The sequence below is a fragment of the Bos grunniens genome, chromosome 17, assembly GCF_055505025.1.
Source record: "Bos grunniens cultivar Pamir isolate PY7600 chromosome 17, Bosgru_T2T1.0, whole genome shotgun sequence".
NCBI classification, from domain to species: domain Eukaryota; kingdom Metazoa; phylum Chordata; class Mammalia; order Artiodactyla; family Bovidae; genus Bos; species Bos grunniens.
Genome location: NC_141181.1, coordinates 56,358,214 through 56,383,182, shown reverse-complemented (window position 1 = coordinate 56,383,182; position 24,969 = coordinate 56,358,214). Strand labels below are relative to the sequence as shown.

The following is a 24,969-nucleotide window of genomic DNA, read 5'->3' as shown; positions in this document are numbered from 1 at the left end:
ATCCTCGTGCCGTGACTTAAAAGTTAAGCAGGCAGAAGTCTGAACACTTGGCTTGGATATGAAGCAAAGCTACAGTTGAGAATATACAGCAGGTAGAATGCAGATGTGAATTAAATATAGATGTGCTGAAAGCAGACAAGTTGAAAGTCAAGCCCAACCCTGGTGGTCACTGAGATGTCTGGGGATGCAGGCAGGAGGGTACTTCTAAAGTGGTCGTAAATGGAATCCGATCGTGGAGTGGAACTGCAGGAAGTCTAGTCCATCCCTCCCATACACACAGGTCCTAGGAGAGGGCCAGGTGTCTAGAAGCACTTAGGTTTCTAAGTACAGGCACACCTCATTTTATTGCTCTTTGCTTTATTGTACTTCACAAGCATTGTAGTTTTTTTACAAATTGAATGTTTCTAGGCAGCCCTGCTTCAAGACAAGTCTGTTGGCACCATTTTCCAACAGCATTTGCTCACTTTGTGTCTCTGTCACATTTTGGCAGTATGTCAGACTCTTTCATCCTTACTGTATTGGTTATGGTGAGCTGTGATCAGTGACCTCTGGTGTTACTGTTGCAAAAAGACTGCAACTCACTGAAGGTTTAGATGATGGTTAGCATTTTTTTCTTAGCAGTAAAGTAATTTTTAGTTAAGGTATGTACATTGTTTTTTTTAAGACATTGCTGTTGCACACTTACAGTGTAAACACGACTTTCACATGCACTGGAAAACCAAGAAATCATGTGACTTGTTTTACTGCAGTGGTCTGGAGCGGAACCTGCAATATCTCTGGGGTGTCCTCTGTTGGAACTGAATATTTTGGATGCCGTTTATTTTATATCCTTAAGGGGACAACCACAGTGGGTGGAAACGGTCGTGTGCTGGCTCCAGCTCATGCAGGCTCCCAGAGCCTGTTGTCCTCGTTTTCTCCCAGAAATCTGCATTCAGTGACATCTTGAAAGTAGCTTGAAATCAGTCATGGGGGAAGTATTTACACCATAGGAATGGGCAAAGGCTTCAAATCAAGGTTTTGTTTTGTTTCTCCCTGGAGAACAGATTGTTTAATATTTATCAGCATTACTGGGTGGGAAACTCATATCAAGGAAGGATAATGATATGATGAGCTCATAAAATCTCAGTTGGAATGGATTTTAGATCTTCTCTTACCCAGCCTCAAATCTGGTGCTGGAATGCTTCTCCTGGAGGTTTCCCTGAGGGTAAGACAGGTGCCACTAACAGTGAGATGAATTTTCCGTGTTGCACAGACTACAACGTGAAATGACATAGTGGAAAAGGTCGTCTTTTTTCAATTCTCCTCTGTCCTTTTGTATTATGCAGAAGAGAAAGTCTCAGTTTAGTGCTCGTTGAGTCTGTAACACCTCTCTAACCCTTGTAACTCTCCCTTTTAACCAGAAGAGGGCAGGCCCCCCAAACTCAGAGCCTTGCTCAGGCAACCGTGCAAGCTCTGATTGAATAACGTTATCTTGTTTCATCATATTTACTTTTATGGTTACCTTCTGTTTGTGACAGGCGGTAGCGACTTCCCACTTACAGGGCTGGTATCAAGTTTTCTTTTTACTGTGTTTTTAAATGAGCCCATTTAATTATTCAGTAATTAAGAATGCAGGTGGTGCAGAGAGATGACAAATACCCTGAAGGTGGTTTGCGAATGACCAAAGTATGAGGAACCCAGATGTACCCTAGATCAGGCAGGCTTTACTTGAATACATGCTGTCAGGGGGGTCACCACTTCACAAGGCATCACTTCTGTTAACTGTCTTCAGTGAGATGCCCTATTCAAATAAAACGGGCTTGTTTTGTCTTCCTCCCTACCAGCACCATTTTAAAATTAAGTATATTTTCTATACTGCTTTCCCATTGGACCAAACCCCATCTACTCTCTCCCTATCCTCAAGATTTCCTGTTTCTACTCTTGCCCTATCTTTGGCTCGACTTTCAATAATTGTCATGGACTTTTGAGCCTTGGTGAGCTGTAATGTCCCTGAAGGTCTAATTCTGCCCTCGATGTGTCAACATTTCTCCTGTTAAAGCTATTCCGCTTATACAGGAGGAACTGAGGTTGCAGGTACCCAGTGAAAGTGGCAGGATGATGGGTTTCTATGCATATGGTGCCCGGAGTTACCTCCTGCAGCTCCCGCTCTATGCCCTTCAGAAACCAGCTTCTCGGTATGATGTCCTGACATTCAGACTCGGTGGTAGCTGACATGAGCCGCTGTCAGCCGTGGCCCTGCTCGGTACCAGGAACCAGGCACCAGGCTGAGAGCTCTGCTTGCATCCTCTCACCTGCACCTCACAGCAGCCCTGCAGGCATCGGCTGTTCCCACCCCGTTCTCCACACAGTTAGCTACAGCTCAGAGAGGTTAAGTCACTCTCTCAGGGTCACCCAGCCAGTGAGCACCAGAGCCCAGACCTCTGAGCAGATCTGTGAGCCGCACTCTTAGTCCATGACCAGGAGTGCCCCTTTCAAACCCACAGACGTGCAGTAGGAGAGTGAAGCAGGTGACAAGGAGGGATGTCCACTGAGAAAAGGTCTGAGAAACAGTCGGAAGAATGTGCCAGTGGACACAGAACAGGCAGGATGATCTTCCATCCTTTTGTTAGTGACCAAGAGTGTGTGTGTGAGAGAGAGAAAGACAGAGACCCTGCTTAACCCTCATCTAGACAAACTCACACCCTTCGTCCTCCTCAGCAAACATACAGCCAGTTTTCTGGTACTTTAGCCCAATTATTTTTCTCTTGCCAATATTCAGTCATTAAGAAATGTTGTGTTTGACCACGAGGCAGAGCTGTGTATCTTCCAGCCACCTTTTCAGCATCTACCCATGGAGTAGACATGGCCCACTGCCCTACTGCACGCCAGGCAGCACAGTGGTCATCGTGGGTCAGCGGGAAGTAGGACGGGGCCATCTCTGCCCTCTGTGTGCCTCCCATCGAGTGCTCACCACTATGGAGGGTGTGACAGAGGAGGGCGACAGAGGGTGCAGAGTGCTGCGGAAACACCTAACCACTGAGGGGGTAGAGGGAAAAGTGTTCTCTGCAGGGCGAATAGGGTCTGTGAAGGCTCTGAGGCCTGAGAAAGGAGGAGGGACTCCAAGAGGCCCAGGAGGGCCTGCATGGGAGGACTGGCCCATCCTGTGTATTCAGTAAAGTGTGAACAAGTGAATGAATGCATGAGCAGAGAGGGTGAGGGGGAGCAGTGGGAGCTGGGAATGGAGAGATGCACTCAGGCAAGCTACGAGGTCTCTGTTACAAAAATTTTGGCCTTGACCTTGACAGCAAGGGGAGGCCTTAGAAGCATTCTGAACAACAACAATATGATCATATTTGTGCGTCTCCAGAAATGCTGGGCCACCGAGCTGTGACTGGCTCGCCTCTCCCCCTCCAATTCCAATAGGAAACTTTCTTTCTCCCGTGGGCCATGAGGCAGGTGAAAATGCTCCAGCCCTATAGGAACTGTCTCTCCTCTCCCATGGGCCATTCCTCTGACAGTCGAGGTTTGCGCGTGGAGGAACTGCTCCAGGCCAGCCTGTTAGCCGTGTTGTCGAAACTCTTCTTGCGGGCATGGCTCCAGGTGGGGATGGCACTAGACCCTACTCCTAGATTGGTGAGCCAGCTAGCACACTGTGTATGTGCTTTGATTTTGTTTTCTGCAAAAGCAGAGCCTAAGACAAGGACTTGGGGGCAGGGAGATTATTTGGAAGGTGACTACTCGAGGAAGGAATTGAGGAGTCGGGGGGTGAGAAGATGATGACAGACCCATGCAGGGGCCCACATTGGGGAACCCTCAGGGAAACCAGTGCAGAGGAATGGCCACAGCCTTCATCCACTTGCCTCATCCACCGTGGGTTGGGGGTTGTCCCACAGGTGTTAACTCTGAATGTGTTGAATCTGGTCTGAATTTGGTGTGAATCTGCATGGTGGGCTCAGCTGGCTCCTGGGGCTGTGGAGAGAGGACCTAAAGCAGAAATGAGGACAGGCAGGTGCTGGAGGTGGGGCAGTGTCACTGTGCGGGGGACCTGTCCCCACCGTAGCGGCTGAAGTGGAGGAGGGCCCAGGGGACGGAGTGTGTCCCACCAAGCAACACTTACCAGGCATTTCCCACGTGCGACCTATGTTAACCACTTTCAGACATCCCTTGACTCATTCAGCCCACCCAAAAATACCACGAGGGAAATCTTATGACTCTCATTTGCCAGATGAAGACATGAGGCTTAGAGAAATTATGTAATTATGTAACTTGCTGAAGGCCACAGGTCTGGAGGTGGTTTCACGAATAACAGTTTAAATCCAAATCTGCTTTTGCCAGCACAGCATCTCTTTATGGCAGTTCTAGAGAAGTCATTCTGGCTCCAGCCACATTCTCTGTTTCCACATACCATGTAGCCCCTCCCTCCACAGCACAGATGATTGGACCAAAGGATAGCATCTGATACAAGCTGCACCAATCAGGTTTGGTGGGAATTTGGACTTTGGATACTGATCCAGGTGGCCACAGAGTGAGGAGATGAGAAACTCTGGGGCTGGAAGCACCAGTTTGGCACTGCTATCATGGGCTCTGTAAAAAGAGCAGAGGGAGCCAGGATGCAGAGAGAAAGAATAAAGCAGCAGACGTGCAGAGAAATAGCATGTATGAGGGCCCAGTCTTTTTTGACGAGCTCAAGAGACAGAGCGAGTAGCTGAGCCTACCCACTCATTGGATTCCATTTTCCCCCCTACTGGCGTTGGATGAATGTGTTTCTGCTTCTTCCAACCACAGATTCCCCCAATGCAATCTAAAAATGACAAGCGCTATCAAGAGGGCATGTTTGTGAGATGCATGAGTATGTTAATGGTCAGATGAGAAGAGGGGTGGGTGTCCATGGGTTTTTGCATCATATCTTTGGCCTCTTTAAAGAGGCAAAGTAAAGACAGTGTGCAGACAAGCGAGAGAAATGGGAGAGAAGTGTCAAACACATGGCTGCAGGATGAACGACACTTCCCTAGGGGTCCAGCATCTGATTCTTACATAAAGGACCGCAGCCCAGGCCTCCTCTCCAACTCCTGCTTTACCACTAATAAAAGCAGCTGGTGATGAGTTTCTACATCCGGCAAATCCCACTCTGTTTTTCACCCCTCTGTTGGCTGCAGTGTAAGACAGTTCGAGAAGAAATTAATACTCAGAGTCGGTGTCAGCCCTGCCGACAGCAGATCAAGGCTGAAAGACAAATTGCTCATTACAGTTCAGGGAACCGGAGCTGGGAGGAGACAGCCGAGCCATCCCCTGCCAGCTCCAGGCGGCTCCCGCTGGTGACTGACTCCAGCTGGGGACTCGCCCTGGCTTCTGCCTGCCTTCTGAAGTTTGTGCAGGGGGTGCAGGGGGCTGACTCTGGGCAAGCAGCCTGTTAGGACTTCCTTGGGGGCCCCTCATCAGCTCTGTTTGTATCATGTCACCAGTGTGACACAAGCCAGAGCTCTAGAAAAGCTGCCTGTCCTGGGCCATCGCGGTGGCCCTGGCTGGCAGCAAAGCCAACAGGAAGGCAGAGGGACCTGGGAACAAAGAGACATAAACATAGACACAGTCCCCACCGTCTCCCCTCACTTCGCATGCTCTTTCACTCTCTGATTTTATTAATTTATGAAGCCGTATCTGCTTGACATTCAGGGGTACCGTGTTTTGTTCACTGAGTCCCACACAACCCCGGACCCAAAAGGAAAGCTGATGCCCAGACAGCGCTGCACGTACTTACCACATCCCCTGGCAAGGGGCTGCATCTCTTCGGAGAGAGGGTGTCTCTAATTCGCACAAAGATGATGCTGCTTGAACATATGAAGGTCCTGGAGACATTATATTTGAGAGCTATTGACTTGTCTCCCCAGGTAGAATATAATAAGCTCCATGAGAGGAGGGACTGTGCGGGAAAGACTCCGCTTGCCTCTCCAGGTTCACTGGCCACCCACCTCCTCCCTACCTACTATGTGCCCCAGGGTGGGTGATGCACCGTTGGCCCTGGTTGGATTCAACCAACAGGAGGCACCATTAGGAGCTCAAAGGGCAGGGGAAGGGACTGGCCAGAGAACTATTCTTGGTCTCCTTCCTGTGCTGCTGACGTGGTGGCTCATGAATCATTGTACAGCCTCCCTCTTGGGTTCTGGTCACTGTTCCCTTGCTCTGCCCCTTCTCACATCTCAGAGAGGCTCCCTGCTGCTCCTGCCCTGGTAGGTGTCTTTGCCTCTTGCCCGCACCTTTGTAAACAGTCCCTTTATTCACCATTCTTCAAATTCCAATATGAGTGCCCCATCTTTTTCCTCCTGGGAGCCCCGCTAGGATTTGCTTGTTTGTTGCCAGGTGGCCTTGTGCGGAGCAACTATTAATACTGAATGAATGGATGCTTTTTTTTTGGTAGTATATGTGAGTTTTATTTCTTTTTTATGGGAATTTGTTTTAACTTTTTATTTTTTTTGGAGTATAGCTGATTATCAGTGTTGTGATAGTTTGAGGTGAACATGAATGTATGAATTCTGGAGCCCCAAAGTGGGGACCGGCTCTTGGTTTTTCCTGGTGCTTTGTCAAAGGCTCACTGGTATCTTCTTTATTCACAGTTGTTTATTTATAGCACAGTTGTTGGAAACTGGCCACCAGGACTGTCCCTCCTCATCCTTTCCTGCTGAGCAGAACCCCACATCACCCCCACTGCCAACCCTTTATTTCAGAGACAACAGTTAAAACTCTGTCTGAAAAGTTTTGCTGTTCTCTCGCTGGGAATGGGGTGGGGTAGGAAATAAGTGAAACACTTAGCGAAGCATCCTTTTTGATTTCCAGAAAATCAAATGTTTCCTCCACCATTCTTTCCTTTTACACCTGTCGGCCAGACCTCATCTCCTAAGTTAGCACTAGGGGTGCTACTTAGCCTGGAAAGCGTGAGGCAGTCACAGGAACAACAGAGCGGGTCAGTCTAGGGAGACTTGGTGCAGTGGCAGCAGAGGCACGCATCCTCCGGAACAGCCATTCGAGGGCTGTTGGGCGTGATGACCGGGTGGCGGCATTCCAGCCCTGGAGACCATGCAGGATTCTCCCTGCAGCATTTTGTGGGAATGACACTGTCAGAGGAGACAATACCTTCATAGCAGGACGACAGCAACCTTGAGACAAATGGTATCCAACCCAGAAAATGGGGCCCAACCCACATAGGCCACAACGAAAGGCAGTCATGACACAGCCCAGGCCCACAACACTGTCGTGACCATCTGAGCATCCCAGGAATCCTCTCCCCTGTGGAAAGTCAGATTCACATGGTGCTAAGTGGCTGCAGGAGAAGGGCTGCTGCAGGGTGACACAGGCTGGATCTTTGTGTAAAGAATTCTCCAGAATCGTGTGGACAGCAGCCCACCCACTGCCCTTTCTCTCCCTCTCCTCCTCCTCTCTCTCTTTCTGTGTCTCTTACACACACACACACACACACACCCCAACACAAATGATGCAGCCCTGGGGACGTCCCTGGTTGTCCAGTGGTTAAGACTCCATGCTTCCACTCCAGGGACCCCGCGTTCCATCCCTGGTCAGGGAACTAAGATCTCACATACCACACAGCAAGACCAAAAAAAAAAAAAAGCCTACGTACAAATGATGCAGTCCTTCCACCTCCCAAACCCAGTCCCACAGAGCTTTGTTTATACTGGCATTACTCACTGGACAAGCAGCTTTTGATTAAAAACACTGAACTCTGCCCAAGTAATTGTGCTGCATACAAGGAAAACATTTGAGGGCCCAAGGAGACGCTCCTCTTTGTTCCCAGGAAGCCTGAAATCATGGTTTAAGAAAAAAAAAAAAAAAGACTTCTGGCTTGCATGGTCTGAACAAAACATATTCTGCCACATTTTTCTATAATGAGCATGTGGGATGTTTTCTGCACATTATTTTTAATGGCAGAGATCATAAATAAAATTCACTAGTATTGCCGGAAAAGCATTAAAAAAGTAAAAGTCTCCTTTAAGTATCACCTTCTGTCTGTCTCCAGCTGGAGATCAATATTTTTATGTATGTGGTGTGGCTACCTCCATCCACTTTCTCTATAGATATGACTGTAAATATTTATGAATCTTTACACAGATTTTGTTTTGAGGATTATTTTGCTTGTCATAAATGGGGTTCTCCCATATGCATAGTTTCAGAACTTTTTAAAACTTAAGAATGTATCTTGGAGATCTTTGCATGGTGGATCCAGAGCATAAAGACTAACCTTATTGTTTTTATTGGCTGCCTGGAATTTGGTAGTGTTACCGACCCATAATTTATTTCCCTAGGTCCCTGCCGATACACACTCTGGTTACTCCTAATATGTCATCATGGTACGTGGTGCTAACAATAAAATGCTGGTGCATTGACTATCTGGACATATGAGCCACTATTTCTATATGGAAGAGGCAGTTATATCAATTAAGATACTTTGGGCTTCAAGGAAAAGAAGACTCAAATGGCCAAACAACAAGGGCTTTATTTTCTCATGTTAACGAGAAGTCAGATGAGGGTCAGTTCCAAAGATGGTAAATTCAGGGGTATGAAGCCATCATCATGGATCCAAGTACTTTCTCTGCCACCCTTAGTGAGTTGGGAATGCCTCCCTCATAGTCACAGGATGGCTGGAGATGGCCTCAGTGACACATGCAGCCATATCTTCAGCTCCCTCTGGTCCCACATACACCAGTTACTGGTGAGTGAAATGGAGCCACCATGACTGGCCTGGACCATTATGACTTATCCTCAGGGGCTTGGAAGAAGAAGGGAGAGAAAATGGATTTTATTAATCAATTGCTTGATAGCTCAGTTGGTAAAGAATCCACCTTCAATGCAGGAGATCCCGGTTCAATTCCTTGGTCAGGAAGATCCATTGGTGAAGGGATAGGCTACCCACTTACTTCCCTTGTGGCTTAGCTGGTAAAGAATCCACCTGCAATGTGGGAGACCTGGGTTCAATTCCTGGGTTGGGAATATCCCCTGGAGAAGGGAAAGGCTACCCACTCCAGTATTCTGGCCTGGAGAATTCCATGGACTACAGTCCATGGGGTCGCAAAGAGTTGGACACAACTGAGCAGCTTTCACTTTCACTCTCCAGAAAACATGTTCCAGCTAGCAGCCTGCCAGTGGTACTGAGTACAATTTCCCCACATATTTACCTACTCTAAATAAGATGTTTAAACTTTTGCCAGTATGGTGGTCAAAGAGAGTATCTCATCATGGTCTTCCTGCATTTGCCGTATTCCGGATTGCTGGTCAGATGTCTGTATACTTGTGATCCATTTGTATTTTCTTTTCTGAGGATTACCTTTTTGAATCACTTATTTTCTACCGGATAGTGTGCTATGTTTTTCTTGATTTGCAGCAGTACGACATATACATTCTGAACACACACAATCAAGCAATTTTAAAAGGTTGTTGAGGATGAAGAACACTTAGATCATCTATCTCTGTTCTTCCTTGGATTCTCAAGGGTTTCTATAACAGTTCACAAAACAAAGGAAGAAATCCCATTTCAAGGAAAAGGTTATGATGACATGCTTTCCAAACTCTGTGCTTCAGAACAGAAGTGCCTTGACAGATGTTAAAATGTGATTTTTAAACACCACATTAAAAAAAAAAAAATCCATCTTCAGAGTCTCACAGTTCACAGATAGCATAGGGACCAGCTCTGTTTTGACCATGACTGCTTCTGAGCTATGTGATCTGAGGCCCGTCACTTTACCTCTCTGACCCTTGTTTTACTTATGGTCAGAAGGCCTCAGATGGCTGGTGTGGAGGGTAGCAGACGCATTAGTGTTCTCCATCTCCCCTTGACTTTTCCCAGGCTCACACACATCCACGACTTCCTACAGCAGCATCTCTGGCTCTCTGTCTTGGGTCTGGGGCAGTCCAGAAGGGGCAGGAAGGTGATGCCCTCCAGAGCAGCCCCTCTAGTGGCAGACCAATGTCTGTGGATATGTCCCCAGTTGCCCTCAGATACAACTCTGAGGCCCATTCTGTGTCAGGAATTGACAGACAACATCTCTGCAGCTGAATCCAGCCCATCGCCTGCTGTTATGAACATAGTTTCATTGGAAAACAGTGACACCCACTAGTTGACATAGGATGCATATTGCCTGTGACTGCTCTCCTACATCACGTTGCTGCTGCTGCTGCTGCTGCTGCTACTAAGTCGCTTCAATCGTGTCTGACTCTGTGCGACCCCATAGAGGGCAGCCTACCAGGCTCCCTGGTCCCTGGGATTCTCCAGGCAAGAACACTGGAGTGGGTTGCCATTTCCTTCTCCAATGCATGAAAGTGAAAAGTGAAAGTGAAGTCGCTCAGTCGTGTCCGACTCTTCTCGACCCCATGGACTGCAGCCGACCAGGCTTCTCCGTCCATGGGATTTTTCCAGGCAAGAGTACTGGAGTGGGGTGCCATTGCCTTCTCCGGCATACCCTGCAAAACCTAAAGTAGCTACTGTGTGGTCCTTTCCAGACAAGTTTGCTGAGCCCTACTCTGTCCTGTCCCCCACTGGTCCCAGCGGGATGAGCCCTGGGTGGCCACAGTGGTAACCTGCTTTCTCATTACAGGCTGTCTTCTCCTGGGCTCATCCCTCACTGTGCTTTCTGGGGTCTCCTCTCAAATATGTGACTTGTGCTCATAAAGTAGCAGTGACCTAGGCAGACTTGGAAAACAGGTAGATTAGAATGGAAAAAGGAAGGGCATTACAGACAAGAGTGGGTCTGAGATCCAGGGCCAATGCATCTTGGGGGAGTGGAGTCTTCCACCTCTCATCATTTCCATAAATCTCTCTCGCGAGCGCTCTCTCTCTCTCTCTCTCTCTCTCTCACACACACACACACACACACACACACACACACGCAGGCACAGGGACAGTGGTGTTGCTCCCATGTGAAGATGCTTTTCTCTCCTTTGTACCAAGGAGAACATCCCAATCCCCGCCTGGTAAGTGGCCACTTGCCCGAATTAGACTCTCCATAGAGAAATGCCTGTTTAGTCTGTGACTATACTTATTTTCATAAGTGTAAGATAAACGGGTCATCAAACATCTCTGCTCTAAGGGAAGGGGGCTCTTGATGTCTCACTGTTACACACACTGCTACAATAACGCCAGTCTCTATTCAAGGGACAAGGCTATAGTGTCTTAAACACGCCCAACATCCTCCTCCAAACACCTGCCCAAGCTGCTTCTGCTACCAGAACACTCCCTCACTAAAGACACTTTTATCACTGCTTGGATCTCAGTTTAAACACCACCTCCCCCAAGGAACCTTCCCTAATTCTCCCTCCAAATGCCCCTCAGTAAAACTGTTTGCTGTGCTTACTAGGCTTTTCCATTGTGGTACTTACTTACCATAGTAACTAAATGTTTGTGTAATATCTTTGTCTCCTAACAAGACTATAACTTCATGGGTATATAAGCTTCTTTTGAGTCTCTACCCAGAAGCGGAATTGCAGGATCATGTGGTAATTCTGGATTTAATTTTTTTTCGGGAGCCATCGTATGTTTTCCACAGCAGCTGTTCCAATGTGTGTTCTGTCGAGGTACTTTCAGGATTTATAGATACCCTGAGCTATAAACCTGAGTTCTTGGATAGTAACCATCAAATTGTTGGAATGCCAGACAACAGATCAGTGCTTCAGGCTTGGATGAAAGTGCTGGAGCTTGGAATCTAGTCTCAGACTGATCTGAGATTGGAATATCAAATCCCCAGACTTCATAGCTGTGTGACTTTGGGCAAGTTACTTAAGCCTTCGGAGCCCTGGTTCCTGCCTCTGTACAATGACAGCAATAATAATCCTGACCCAAAAGGCTGTTGTGAATGTCCTGTTGGAGAGTGAGTGTAAAGCACGTGGTGCGGGCTCCGCGCGCAGCACAAGTCAGCACGCAAGAGCCGTCATCTTTGTTTCTGTCGTTGCTGTGGTTGATACCCCTGGAGAAAGCTAAGAGAATGTTGACAGGTAGGTTTAAGGGGCTTCTCTGAAGTAGGATAAGTGAAGGTCTGGTGTCTTTTTCTTCCTCCTGAACCCTGGGAAATTGCTCAGCCTGGGGTTGCCATCCCTGGAAGCCTTTGACAGTGGGGTCGCACAACAGTGTGCCAGTGGGTGGCTCAAAACCTGTGTGGTCTCCTACTTCTCCCCCCTGCAGGGCACGGCATTGCAAAAGGCAGAGGCCAAAGCTCAGGACAGCGCCCTGGAAATACTGAGACATCTGTGACTTCAGGGACAGCTAACCCAAGCCCTCTTGGTCATCCATGACACAAACGCTTCCAGAGAAACTTAATCAAAATGGGGAATTTATCCTAGAATAGAGATGTCCTGTAGTTCAGTGGCAGAAGGTACAGTGGGGCCTCTTAAGAGTGGTCCCAGGACCTAAGTCTCCTCCCAGCCCTTCGAAGGCTTCTCGCCACATCCAGTGTCTGCAGACGAGTATACATGGAGGAAGGTAGCTGCTCCCAGAGACCTCACTTCTCTGACAACTACCTTCTGCTGGACTGCATCCAGCTTGCCGTGACAAAGCTCCACCCTCTTTGTCCAGCTGTGAGCAGGGGTGGACACATGACCCCAGCTGGGCCAATCAGATTCTTCCTTGGGAATTTGGAATCGAGGCTGATTGGTCTTGGCAGAATGGTGATCATAGTGGTTCTACTTACCTTATGGGATGGTGGTAGAACTGAATAGGGAAATCCAGGCCAAGTTCAGCTCAACACAGGGCACATAGCAAGCACTCAGTAAAGTACGACTGATATTATCCTCGTCATGCCTAAAACCAAGCTCTGTAGCACACGACCTGGGACATAATGGTGCTCAGTAAATATTTTTTGGATGAATGGGTGAATCAGTCAGTCAGTCAACAAGAGAATGCCACAGCCACAGCCACAGCCACCCATGCTCTTTGATGATGCTCAGTTACAACACATAGACTGCATGTTTGTGCAGAATTTCTCTCTCCCAGATGCTTGACTTTGTCTCCTAAAGAAAACCAAGCCGAACACCCCCACAACCCCAGACCTCATGGTGTGAGATGCAGGTGCTGTGTTAAAGAGTTTTGAGGGTTGCCAGGTGCCAATGATACATTTTACGGGTCATTAAACCTCTAGTTAGGCAAACTCAATCACGTGTATTCGCTGAAATGAGATTTGGGCCATTTCAAAGATTAGGCTCATAGTGCAGGAAATATGGTTTATGTTTTCCCTTGACACAGAGGAGGGAGAAATGCATTCCACAATAGTGTCGGAGATTCCACAGCACATTTCTCATTTTATAGTTCCTGCAGTCATTCTCTCTCTCTGCCAAATGATTCCTTGCTCTGCTTCCCCTACTCCCAAATAGTATTTATTTTGTCTGAGTCTCCACCTACACCACGGGCTCAAAAATGTACATCCTGGAGATTTGTACATGCATTGAAATCGCGAGAATGTTTATATTTTTAAAACGTAGCTGCAGTAAGCAACTTTGGAAATGTACCTTGAACAAACGCAAACATGGTAAATCAACTTGCCTTCAGAGAGGCAAGTCATAAGGAAAGTTTTGCAAATGGAATATTCTCCCAGTGGTTTAGAAAAGAGCCTTCAAAGTGGTGCCTGGGTTCCCACCTGGGCAGATTTCAGTGGGGAGAGAAACCTGAGTCGAGTAGCTCCCTGCTCCTGTGTGGCATCTTCAGCAAAGGGATCCAGCAAGGAAATAAGGGCTCATTTCACAGAACTCCCCTCAGAGGTGCAGACAGGATGGCAGAGGGGCAGATGGCCTTTCTGGTCCAGTCAGACTACAATGAAGCCGTCAGACATCAACAAGTACCTTCAGGAAGAGAGTGTTCGCACACCTTCTTTGGTCTCAAAAACCAGTGTTTAACAGCCCTGAATATCTCGAGTTGAAACATTTTTTAGCCACCAAGATCCTAGAAGGATGACAGACCCTTTATAGGGCCTCAGAAAATATTTGTTAAATTAATAATACTCCTTCCAGACCAAAAAAAAAGAGAGCAACAGTGCCACAGGCCAGGCGCTTCATGTGCAGTGTCTCATGGCCACAGCCACGCTGCAAGGCAGGCCTTACTGTGAGCTTCTTCACCGTGTCAGAGGTGAGAACAGAGAGGGTAAAAGACTTGTCCAGGCTCACTCCAGCCAGCGGTAGAAGACTGAGGATTTGAAGCCTGTGTCAGCCTCTTGCTGATGTCCACACTCCTGCCGCTTGTCCCTCCGCTTCTTAAGTGTCCCCTTTGGCTTCATAGGTACATCTCCTCTGGTTCAGCCTGTCTGTCGTGAAGCAGGGATGACTCATGATGAGAGGCCCATGCGCTTAGCATCCACCCACCGTGTTGTAGTCCACATGAGGTCCACACTCCTTGCTGCTTGCCTCCAGACAGTCCCCGCCCCTGACAAAGGCACCTTCCAAAGGCACCCAGAAAGGGAAGGCTTCTGGCTCTACAGAAAACAGTACTTCTCGTGGGTGACCACGTCATGGCGCACGTGGCAGCATGGGCAACTGGCCTCCCCAAGGCTGATTAGGAAAAGTTATCATCTTGACCCTTCATGTCCTGGTCATCTTTGCATATATTCTGCCACCTCTCGCTGTCGCATCTCCTATTCAATGGTATCAGTTCCCTCCATCTTTCATTATCCATTCCAAAGAGTCATTTAGTCAATCAACAAACATGTATCAATCCCTTACAAAAATAAGACCATCTGATCTCTGAGTTCACAACTAGTATAAGCGTGGCTGCATCAAACTAAGGGCATTAGTGTGTGAACTCAGTGTGCAAGGGAGGGAGGCTTTATGCTGTGGGAACAAAGAGAAATACAACTAGCTTGGCCAGTGGAAGGAGAATAGAAGAAGAGGGTGTGCTGGGGAAGGCTTCACGGTGGTGGTGATATTTAAATTGGGCCTGGAAGGATGAGCAGGAGTGTTCCAAGTGGGAGAGGAGAGGAAGGGCCTCTCCTGCAGGAGACATGACATGTCCCAGGAGTATGCACGTTTCCGAGGTGTTTAGACGGGAGTATGGGGTGTGTGTACCAACAGATGCAGCCATGAGAGACTCGATGGAGTAACCCCAAAGAATTGGGACTCTGCTTCGAGGCCACTGAGGAGAGTGGTAGAGACGTTTGTTTTATGGAAAGATGGTGGGTCACTTTCCCAGAGCCACTGTAACAAATTATCGCAAACCGGGTGACTTCAAATGATAGAAGTTGATTCTCTCACAGTTCAGGAATTCAGAAGCTCAAAATCTAGGCCCATTGGGCAGGCTTGGTTCCTTGTGGAGGCTCACTCCTGGCTCCTCACTACCAGCTCTTGCTGACCTCTGGCGGTCCTGTGTCCCCCGGCTTGTAGATGGTTCCCTCCACCCCCACCTCCGTCTCCATATGGCCTCCTCTGCTGTCCTCTCCTCTTCTTAGAAGGACACCAGTCATTGGATATAGGGCCCACGCACATCTAGTATGCATGCATGTGTGTATATGTGCACACACACTAAGTAACTTTAGTCGTGTCCAACTCTTCGCGACCCAGTGAACTGTAGCCTGCCAGGCTTCTCTGTCCATGGGATTCTCCAGGCAAGAATACTGGAGTAGGTTGCTTTGCCCTCCTCCAGGGGATCTTCCTTACCCAGGGATCGAACCCGCATCTCTTATATCTAACCTGCATTGGCAGGCAGGGTCTTTACCACTAGTGCCACCTGGGAAGCCCTCATCCAGTAAGACCCTCTTTCTGAATAAGGTCTCGTTGTGAAGTTTCAGATGGGTGTAAATTTTGGGGATGATGCTGTTAAACCCACTGTATGTGGATCATAAAGAGGCAGGAATGTCAGTGGGAGCCTGCAGGACTAGCTGGGAAGCCAGTCCTGCAAAGAGAGCCTGGGACCTGGATGTGGCAGCAGCAGAAGGACCCACCGCCACCCAGGGGACTTGCTCACGTGGGTCTGTGACCAAGGGGAAGGGACATGTAATGACACAGCAAGCCCCATGGAAAGGACCTTAAAGGCCAAATCATCCGCTTTTCCTCTGTTTACTGAGAGGCGTGGTCACAGATGCCATTACCTGGTGAAACCAGCATCTTAAAGCCAGACAGTTTGTCTCAAGGATCCATCTCTATTCTTAAGATTGTTTTAATGCACACTCCCTCTTCCTAGTAAGGTCTCATTTAGACAGGGCTTTGAGCTGAGAAGCTTATTGGCAGAGCTCATAATCGTCTTAATAGCCAGCGTTTACGGAGCACGCGTTAAATACTAGGTGCTATGTGAAATGCCTTGAATTAGCTGTGATTCTCACAACATCCCTAAAAAGAAAAGCCGTATTACGGATGTCCTCCTTTGACACGTGACGACACTGATTCTCCAAGAGGTTATAACTTGCCCAGGGCCACACAGCAATGAATTGGAATCCAGGGGCATGTGATGCCAAAGGCAGTTTCTAAGCAAATAATAGTAAGAATTTTAGAGACTTGCCTGGTGGTCTGGTGGCGAAGACTTCGCCTTGCAATGCAGGAGGTGTAGGTTCAGTCCCTGGTCAGGGACCTAAGATCATGCATCGTGGCCAAAAAGCCAAAACATAACACAGAAGGAAGATTATAACAAATTCAATAAAGACTTTAAAAATGGTCCACATTAAAAAAAAGTCTTAAAAATGATCATTTTAAAATTCCTCCATTAAAAAGTATTTAGGATTATATATATATATCCTATATATATGGGATTGCTGGAATGGGGTATGGAAATTTCATCAATTCAAGTAGGCCTGATTTATCCCACTCCCAGAGAAAGTCTCCATGTCCCTAGCATGAGATAAAGAACCAGCTCTGGCCTGGATGACAAACTGGGGTCATCCCCCCAGCCTGCAGGGGACTTAAACGAGATGCACACAAGACCCAGAAGTGCATCCGTCTGTCAAGTGAGGGGCCGGGGCTCCAACTTAATTAATGCCCTTCTCCCTGCCAACATTTCTTTTGCCCTCCCATCTGTTCAAAGGAAGCCTTTTCCTCTCTCGGGATTAAGGGACCTTTTTGGTTCCAGCTTATTCAGAATAAAGTTCCTTGGAAGAAGTGCCCAATTTCTTTTTTTCCTTTGAGCCTGACACACAGAGCCAGCTGTTGAATCAGGAAACTCTGCCAAGAGAGCCTGCCATGCCCAGATCTCATCTGGTATCTTCTTGGGTGGATTTTTGCTCCTCCCTATCTTTTAAAAAAAATTCTTGTAGGGTTTTTTCCACTTTATTATTATTATTCTTCCAAGGGAATCTGGAACTGGCAGACCCAGAGATCAAAGCCTTAAGAGAGGCCGTGTTCCTCCCTAAAGACATAAACAAGACTCTAAAGACACAGGACCAAAGACAGGGTGGAGGTTGATGCCGTCAGCCTGACCTACCTCAGCCCTCCCTTTTTTCCCCACAGCTTCCTGAGCTCATCTGCCTTCACCCAGGCTGGCTGCCTCTGGGCATCCTGACTCACCAACTGGTCACCCTTGTATTGTGGCCAGAGGAGGAGGTTACCTGGGTTGAGGGTGGAATCTGAGGATGGAGCAGCTTGGTCTCACCCTAAAACATTCCCCAACACCCTAAATCTGGTACATACCTCAAATTATACCACTGACCAAGCATCCCAGCGGATTTGCCTGCTCCCTGGCCTCAATTTTCAGGGGAAAATACTGCTAGGTACACTCATATGTTGTACCATTCCCACTTTGGTATGAAATAGTCTATGAGTTGGTTTCCATAGGTCAGAGCAGCACAAGAATGTTTGGTACCTTGAGGTGGAGGGAAAGGAAGAATTAAAGGGAAAAGTAGCATTTATACATCAGTAGAGAAAGAAAAGGAAACCCAAAGTTATTATGTGCCTACTGTATACTGGTCCTTTCCATATGTATCATTTATATTTTCATGACAACCCTAAGGTTGTTCATTATCATCTACATTTTGTAGTTGACTCACCAGTGACCATCCCGGCTGAGTGGTCTAACCCAGTGGTCTCTAACTTAGTTTGTAAGAATCCCCAAGAGTGCCTGATGGGGATTCCTGGGCCCCACCCCACCCCCAGGTCCTGATTCACTTGTATGCGGCCCATGAATTTGCAAGTGTGATACACTCCCAAGTGATGCTAATGGTGTTGGTCCATGGGCCACCGCTTGAGCAGCACAGGTCTAGTCACGGCAATTTTACCTAGCCAATGATGGGTCCGAATGATGGGCCAGCCTGAGCCCATTTGGGCCAGTGAGACATGAAAGTAGATTTGCCAGGGGCTTCTGGGAAGGAAGACCCTGCTGGCTACCAGCAGTCATTTTACAGGCACATGAGGAGGATGTCTAAGGATGAAGCTGATTCTATGGACAGTTGACTCTATGGGAAGCTCAGTGAAACAACAGAACTTCAAGGTCAGCCCTGGATCCTACTCTGGAGTCCCTCTTACGTGAAGTAGGAAATTTCCATATTACTTATGCAAGGGAGGATGGAGTTTCCTGTTGCTTTGAGCTCAGAGCATCCTAACAGATATTAGGTCATATTATTGTCACTCTCAGATGAAGAGAGGTAGGCTCGGTCCAAGCCCAAGGTCACTCAGCCAGGGACCCAGGTCTGTGTGATGCCAATTTGTTATACTTTCTGGTGTACACTTTCTTATACTTTCCAGTACCTGATGTGACTCCCCATCTGGCCCAAGTATTTGGGGCCAGACCCACTGAATCTCCCATCACCAAGAGGTTCAGGATTCCATCCACCCATCTGTCCATCCAGCTTCCACCCAGCCATCAAGTCAGCCTTCCCTTCACCTAGTGATTATCGTGTGCTTGGTGCACATCAAACTCTGTGCTCATTGCTTATAATCCTGGATGACAAATTTCCATCTTAGCCCTGAAGGAACTCAAATCCAGAGGAAGAGAGAGCCCCGCAATATCCGCATCTCTGCTACATCCCCAAGACTTTGGCATAGCAGCCAGTCCACTGAGGCCAGATGCCCAGTCCTGTTGGGTTTGTAACCTGTCAGCATATCATAAAAACCCAGTCTTCTTTTATTTAACTCAGATTTGTACGCCTTTGGAAACTTGGATTTTTTTTGTTCGTTTGTTTAACATCAGTAAAGCAATTCAAGATCTGCAGTAATGGGGATTATATACATATCCAGCCGTCACATGTCTATGTTTATAGAGCATCAAAGAGCACAGCACATTATTAAACTTCTAATTAATGCTCGTAATGCTCTGGTGTCATGAGCAAAGGGCGGATAATAACCTTATTTTACTGAGGGGACCAGCGGCCACTGTAATTCAGCAACTTGCCCGTGGTCCTGTGGCAGATCACCTGCATTTTGCACCTTCATTAACAGCACAGCTTATTAATTATAACAGTTACATGAACAACTAGCATTTACTGAGAAGACCCCATAAACCCGGCCCCGTCCTGAGGACGTGACACACATTAGCACTGAACCTCTGCCTCCACCCTATGAGGTAGGCTCTGTGCATGAGGAACCCAAAGCTCAGAGGTATCGTATTTGCCCAAGACTCTTGTCTGTCACGTTGAGAAGTGAGAACTTGTGTACACTTGTCCTGAGTCGTCTTCTACTTTGCTGTGTGACCTACAGAAAATGCTCAGCCTTTCTAAATCTTGGGTTGCTCATCTGTTAGTGGAGCAGGGAGAGTACAGACTTTGGAACTAAACTACGTGTTGGATCTGAACCCCACCTCTGCCCCCTACTTGTCAGGCAACTCTGGAAGCACCCTTGACCTCTCTGTAACTCCATTGTCCACATCTGTATAAGGGAGGTGATGGACAGCCCTATCCCACAAATTGTGTCGCAAGGTTGAAATGAGTTAATGCACAAAAATGTTTGCAACAGTACCTGGTACTTAGTAAGCACTCGATAAATGTCAGCCATTTCTTTAAAAATGTATTTTTAATTGGAGGATAATTGCTTTACAGTGCTGTGTTTCTCCCGTTCAACAACGTAATCAGACATAAGGATACATATATCCCCTCCCTCTTGAACCTCCCTTGCACTCCACCCCCAATCCCACCCCTCTAGGCCGTCACAGAGCACCAAGCTGAGCTCCCTGTGTTATATGGCAGCTTCCCCCTAGCTATCTGTTTTACACGTGGTAATGTATATGTTTCGACGCTTCTCTCTCAGTTTGTCCCTGTCAGCCACTCTAAGTTTATCTGTCATGTGGTGAAAAGATTGTGCTGGGTGGTCTCAGCTCTGATACTCTCTGATGATCCTGAAATTAATGACCTCCCATGGGATGTGATTTAGCCACAGGGAAATAGTATATACAGCTCTCCTTGGGCGTTATTTGGGGTCATCTAGACAAAATACTTGCCATGTGCTAACAAAAATCATGGTCAAGACCCTTTTCATTGCAAATGAGAGGAAAACCCAATTCAAAGTGTCCTAAGCAAAAGAGAAAATTGCCTCAGGTAAGCAAGAGTCTGCAGGTAAATTCTGCTTATTACACCTGCCTTTCCTTCCTCACTACTCTGCACCCCCTACCCCACTTCCGTGCTCCACTTGGACTGAACCATCTTCTGTATCAAGTTCTCGGTCACCTCTAGGTTTTTTCATGTGCTGCTACATCTGCCTGGAACTCCATCCTCCTCCTTCCTCTTTTACAGCCTCCTAGTCTTCAAGACCTTGGAGAAGGCAATGGCACCCCACTCCAGTACTCTTGCCTGGAAAATCCCATGGACGGAGGAGCCTGGTAGGCTGCAGTCCGTGGGGTCGCGAAGAGTCAGACACGACTGAGTGACTTCCCTTTCACTTTTCACTTTCATGCACTGGAGAAGGAAATGGCAACCCACTCCAGTGTTCTTGCCTGGAGAACCCCAGGGACAGGGGAGCCTGGTGGGCTGCCGTCTCTGGGGTCGCACAGAGTCGGACGCGACTGAAGTGACTTAGCAGCCGCAGCAGCAGTCTTCAAGACCTGCTTAGACTAAGAGGTCACCTCCATGCCCTGGCTACCCCTCTGTCCTTGATGAGTCAGACATGCCTGAAGCCCCCGGGCCCACTCTGGCCACAGCCTGCATAGCACAGCGTTACAGTTCGCTTAGTTGCCTACCTGCCCCTTTGGGACTCCGAAAGGGTACGTCTATCCTAGTCCTGGGCTGGCACCCTCAGAGGAGCTCAGTAAGCCTTTTTTGAATGAAAGAATATCCAATATGTCCTACACAATGGGGACAATTCATTGATAATTCCAAAGACTGGAGTGCCAGAGTGTGCAAGGGAATTAGGGAGCCCTAGACAACTGTCAGGAGACCCCAGCGCTGGTGGGAACAGTGTAAGTCTGCACAAGGTTAGGCAAATGGGCACCCCTGAATCTCCGCTCTGGCTAGGTTCTTACCCCAGCCCACACACTACGTCCCAGAAAAACCTGGCAGGAGCCTTGGGCTCCTCACTACTTCTCCCCGAAAGGCACATCTGAGGTGGTTTTATTTGTAGGTCCTGCACAGGATCTTGTGAAAACAAAAATAATCTCTCACCCGTCTCTGTGGTGTTTTGTTCGCTTCCCTCTCATTTGCCCTGCAACCCGCCTGTCCTCTGTTTAGGCCCAGGAAAGTGTGAAAAGGAACATTTGACACCATCAAGGGCACCCATGCTGTCGCCTTTTTGGAGAAGCGCTCTTTGTTCAGGCTTTCACATTTGAAGAGCACACGCAGGTTCAGCTTCTGATTTTCTCCACCCCAGGCTGCCAGCCACGGCCTTCGCCCTTCTCTGCTCATCCCCATCCCCCGCCCATGTTTGCTAACTCTGAGAAGGAGGAAGTTTTGCTTTTTTAAACAAGCCTGAACCCCAATTAGTCTCTCAGTAACTTGATACTCATTGGTGGCGACCGTGGTTTCTCATCTAGCGTTGTTATTGATTTGGTCAGAAGTAATTAAGGAGATAATTCTTACTCAGTTACATTTCCCTGAATTTCCTGAGGTTGCTAGCTCTGCTCCCTGTCTGTATTTTCTTTTCCAAATTAATTTTGTCTTGACTCCGAAATGAGCACGGATATGACGGGCTTGTTGTGTTGATTTTCATGAGAACAAAGTGGGGCTCTGTATTTTAATTCCAACTAGGGCTCCCACATTCTTTTAAGTTAGATTTTTTGAAATTCTTGATTTTTTTTTTAGGCCGTGCTGCATGGCATGTGGGATCTTAGTTCCCTGACCAGGGATTGAACCTGAGTCCCTTGCATTGGGAGCGCACTGGACCACCAGGGAAGTCCCCTTACGTAATTTTTTTAAGCTAATATACACAAGTTAAAAAGAAAAAATAGCACGGAAAGGCTTTTACCGAAGAGGAACCCATCTTCCTGGCCCACATCTCACTCTTGATGCCATTCCCCAGGCAGCCTCGTCTAACACTTACTTCTAGTGATCCACGCCTCCAAGGTATTTAAGTTTTATCTCTATATCTTGGTTAATACGTTTAAGGCTATGATGATTTTCTATGAAAGATGAGGATCTAGATTCTCGGTAGCCCTGTGCACCCACTGCCCACTTCCGAATCCCATCCCCTGGAGGACAGTGCTATTTTAATAGTTCTGGTACTGGTTAATTTTATATCTTTTAAAAGTATGTTATCAGGTCAATGAATCTATTCCATATGACGCTATCACGATAGACACATGACTTTAGACATCTGTGCAAGCCCATGGACTACACAGCAGGAGCGAATCCCAATGTGAAGATGGGCTGTGGGTGATGACGTATCACTGTAGGTTCCTCTCTCGTAAGGCGTGCGCCGCTCTGGCGGGGATGTTGTTAATGGTGGAGAATGTGGACGTGTGGGCCTGGTGTGGGGAGGTGGTGGTGAGAGGTGGGGGTTGGTAAGGGAGCTCTCTACACCTTTTGCTCAGTTTTGCTGTGAACTTAAAACTGTTCTTTAAAACATTACCTTTAAAAGCAACTGTTACCCTTGTAACAGCTCTGTTCACCCTGAAGAACGGAAGAAGAAAAGACTAGCTCCTCGCCGGGACTCCTCCTGTCTTACTGCTGCCCTTCCATTGTCGATATTGATAGCACCTACATTCTCTTCAGGACTGGTAATTCCGTTTTCCAGGCTTTGTCTGTGAGCTGAGTCTAAACGTTGAAACTCAACAAACGTTACAGTTGCGTGTTCACCCATTCACCCGCTCACTCAACCAAGAAACCTCTCTGTCCTTGTCATGGTGCCAGAGACCAAAGATGCCACGTGACAAGGTCACACACACTCCCTGCACAAACTGCAAGGCTGGAATTTAAAGGAGGAGAGAGGAAACATACAATTTACAGTGTAAGCATAATAACCGCTTAAATCAGTGGTTTTTAACTTTATGGTCAAAATACCAATATGAAACCTAACACAGAGGTAAGCTGAATATATAGCTAATATCTTAACTAGGAGCCGCTTGGCTGTCTTTGTGAGCAGAGGCAGAATCTCAGCCCGTCTGCCCCCTCCACTGATCCTCAGGCTGAAGCCACAGCTCTAGAGCATTCTGCACGCCGAGGACTGAGAGGTGGTGAGAGGCGTCACAGCTGCAGTTCTGTTTCACGGTTGTAAAGCCCCCACCAGGGAACCTGTGCAGCATCGGATGCACTTGTCCAGGACACACTGCTGCAAAATGGCACTCAGGGGACAGCTGGGGACAAACATCTGCTCATCGTGAAAGGTGCCAGACCCGTCTTGACGATGCCTGTGGCCCAGCCCAGCATACCTGGGGGGCTTTTGGGGGCCATGGAGGGGAATATTCTGACTGCCCTTGACATGAGGGTCCCATCCAGGTGTGTGCGTGTGTGTGTTTGCTTACTGAAATATAAAATCTGTCTGGAAGGATACAGAAGAACGTGATAACACTAGCCATCTCCAGAGAGGGAAATGAATGTCTGGAGGACAAGGTGGAAATAATACTTTTTAACTACATACCCTCTTGTATGTTTTAAAATCATTGGAAAATATTACATATTCAAAAAAAACGAAAAAAATGAAGTGAAATGAAGTAAAACTCAAGGCTTCATTTTCAGCTCGTAGTGAGGACCCTCATCTCTGAGCTTATCTTGCTGAAGTAGCTTCTCATGGTTCCTCAGCAGCATTAAAGCTTTAGGCATCTTTACTCCAGCTTAGGGATGTCAAGAGAGCCTGCATCAGCATCACACTCTTCATTTCAGTTTCTTATGGTTCCTTCTGTTTGAGAAGCTGTTTCTTCCACTTTCTGTGTTCAGTTCAGTCTGAAACTGGGGTAGCAATCTCCCTCACCACCCCCAAGCTGTGTTTGGCACCTTCATTTGTCACATTGTAGTTGAATTGCCTGTTTAATACAAGTCTCCCCACTAGACCATGAACTCCTTGAGGGCAGAGATGGTGTCTCATTCTGAGTCATGTCCCCAGCTGGTTTCTAACTCCCAGTAGGTATTTAAGAAATAGCTAGGCTACTCTTGCCCCTCACCCAGCCTCCTTAATGTGGTTCATGTACCTTGGAATTGAATGGCACCCTGTGGACAGCACTACAGGATTCATACCATAGCAGCCCTGGAGTCACACAAAGCCTCATCCCAAGGGGAGAGGCCCCAACCAAGCTCTGCATCTTGGCTGTTTTCTCTTTCAACGCTGGCTTAGATACTCTGCTTCTGCTTCTTAAATGGAAGGTGAGCAGATATTAACCAATGGAAGGCTGAGTTTCCTTGGACCTTCAGGGAGTTTGCCCAGATTTTGCAAAAAATGTTGATGTCATCTTCCAAGTTAAGAAAAAGAACTGAAGCTACATGGGGTCTTAATCCCCTCCCCTCACCCAACCCATATGCCCACCTGGCTATTGACAACATAAGGGAGATTTTCTTGGGTCACTACTTGTTTCTTTTCTCCAAAATGAATTCCCAAGGAATTTGTTTCGTTTTCTAGAAAGGGAGTAAGTTGTGGTATGATCAGCAATACAGAGAGCCCCGTGATCAACTAGATTGGCAGATTCTCACTCCTATAGCCAAAATCCAGTCTTTGTACCCCTGTACTGAGTTGAGTCTCAGAAACAGT

The 24,969-nt window shown here is 47.5% G+C and overlaps 1 protein-coding gene across 32 annotated transcripts in view; it reads left to right on the top strand.

Annotated features, from left to right (window-relative positions):
• Positions 1-24,969, top strand: part of CCDC60 (coiled-coil domain containing 60) — a 286,332-nt gene that overhangs the window by 153,270 nt on the left and 108,093 nt on the right. For 5 of the 32 annotated variants that reach the window (XM_086347899.1, XM_086347891.1, XM_086347883.1 and 2 more), the window contains exon 2: positions 22,891-23,008. The exons of the other annotated variants lie outside the window; for them this stretch is intronic. The gene's annotated coding sequence lies outside the window, so the exon portion shown is untranslated. The remainder of the gene's footprint in view (positions 1-22,890; positions 23,009-24,969) is intronic. 32 annotated transcript variants of the gene reach the window in all.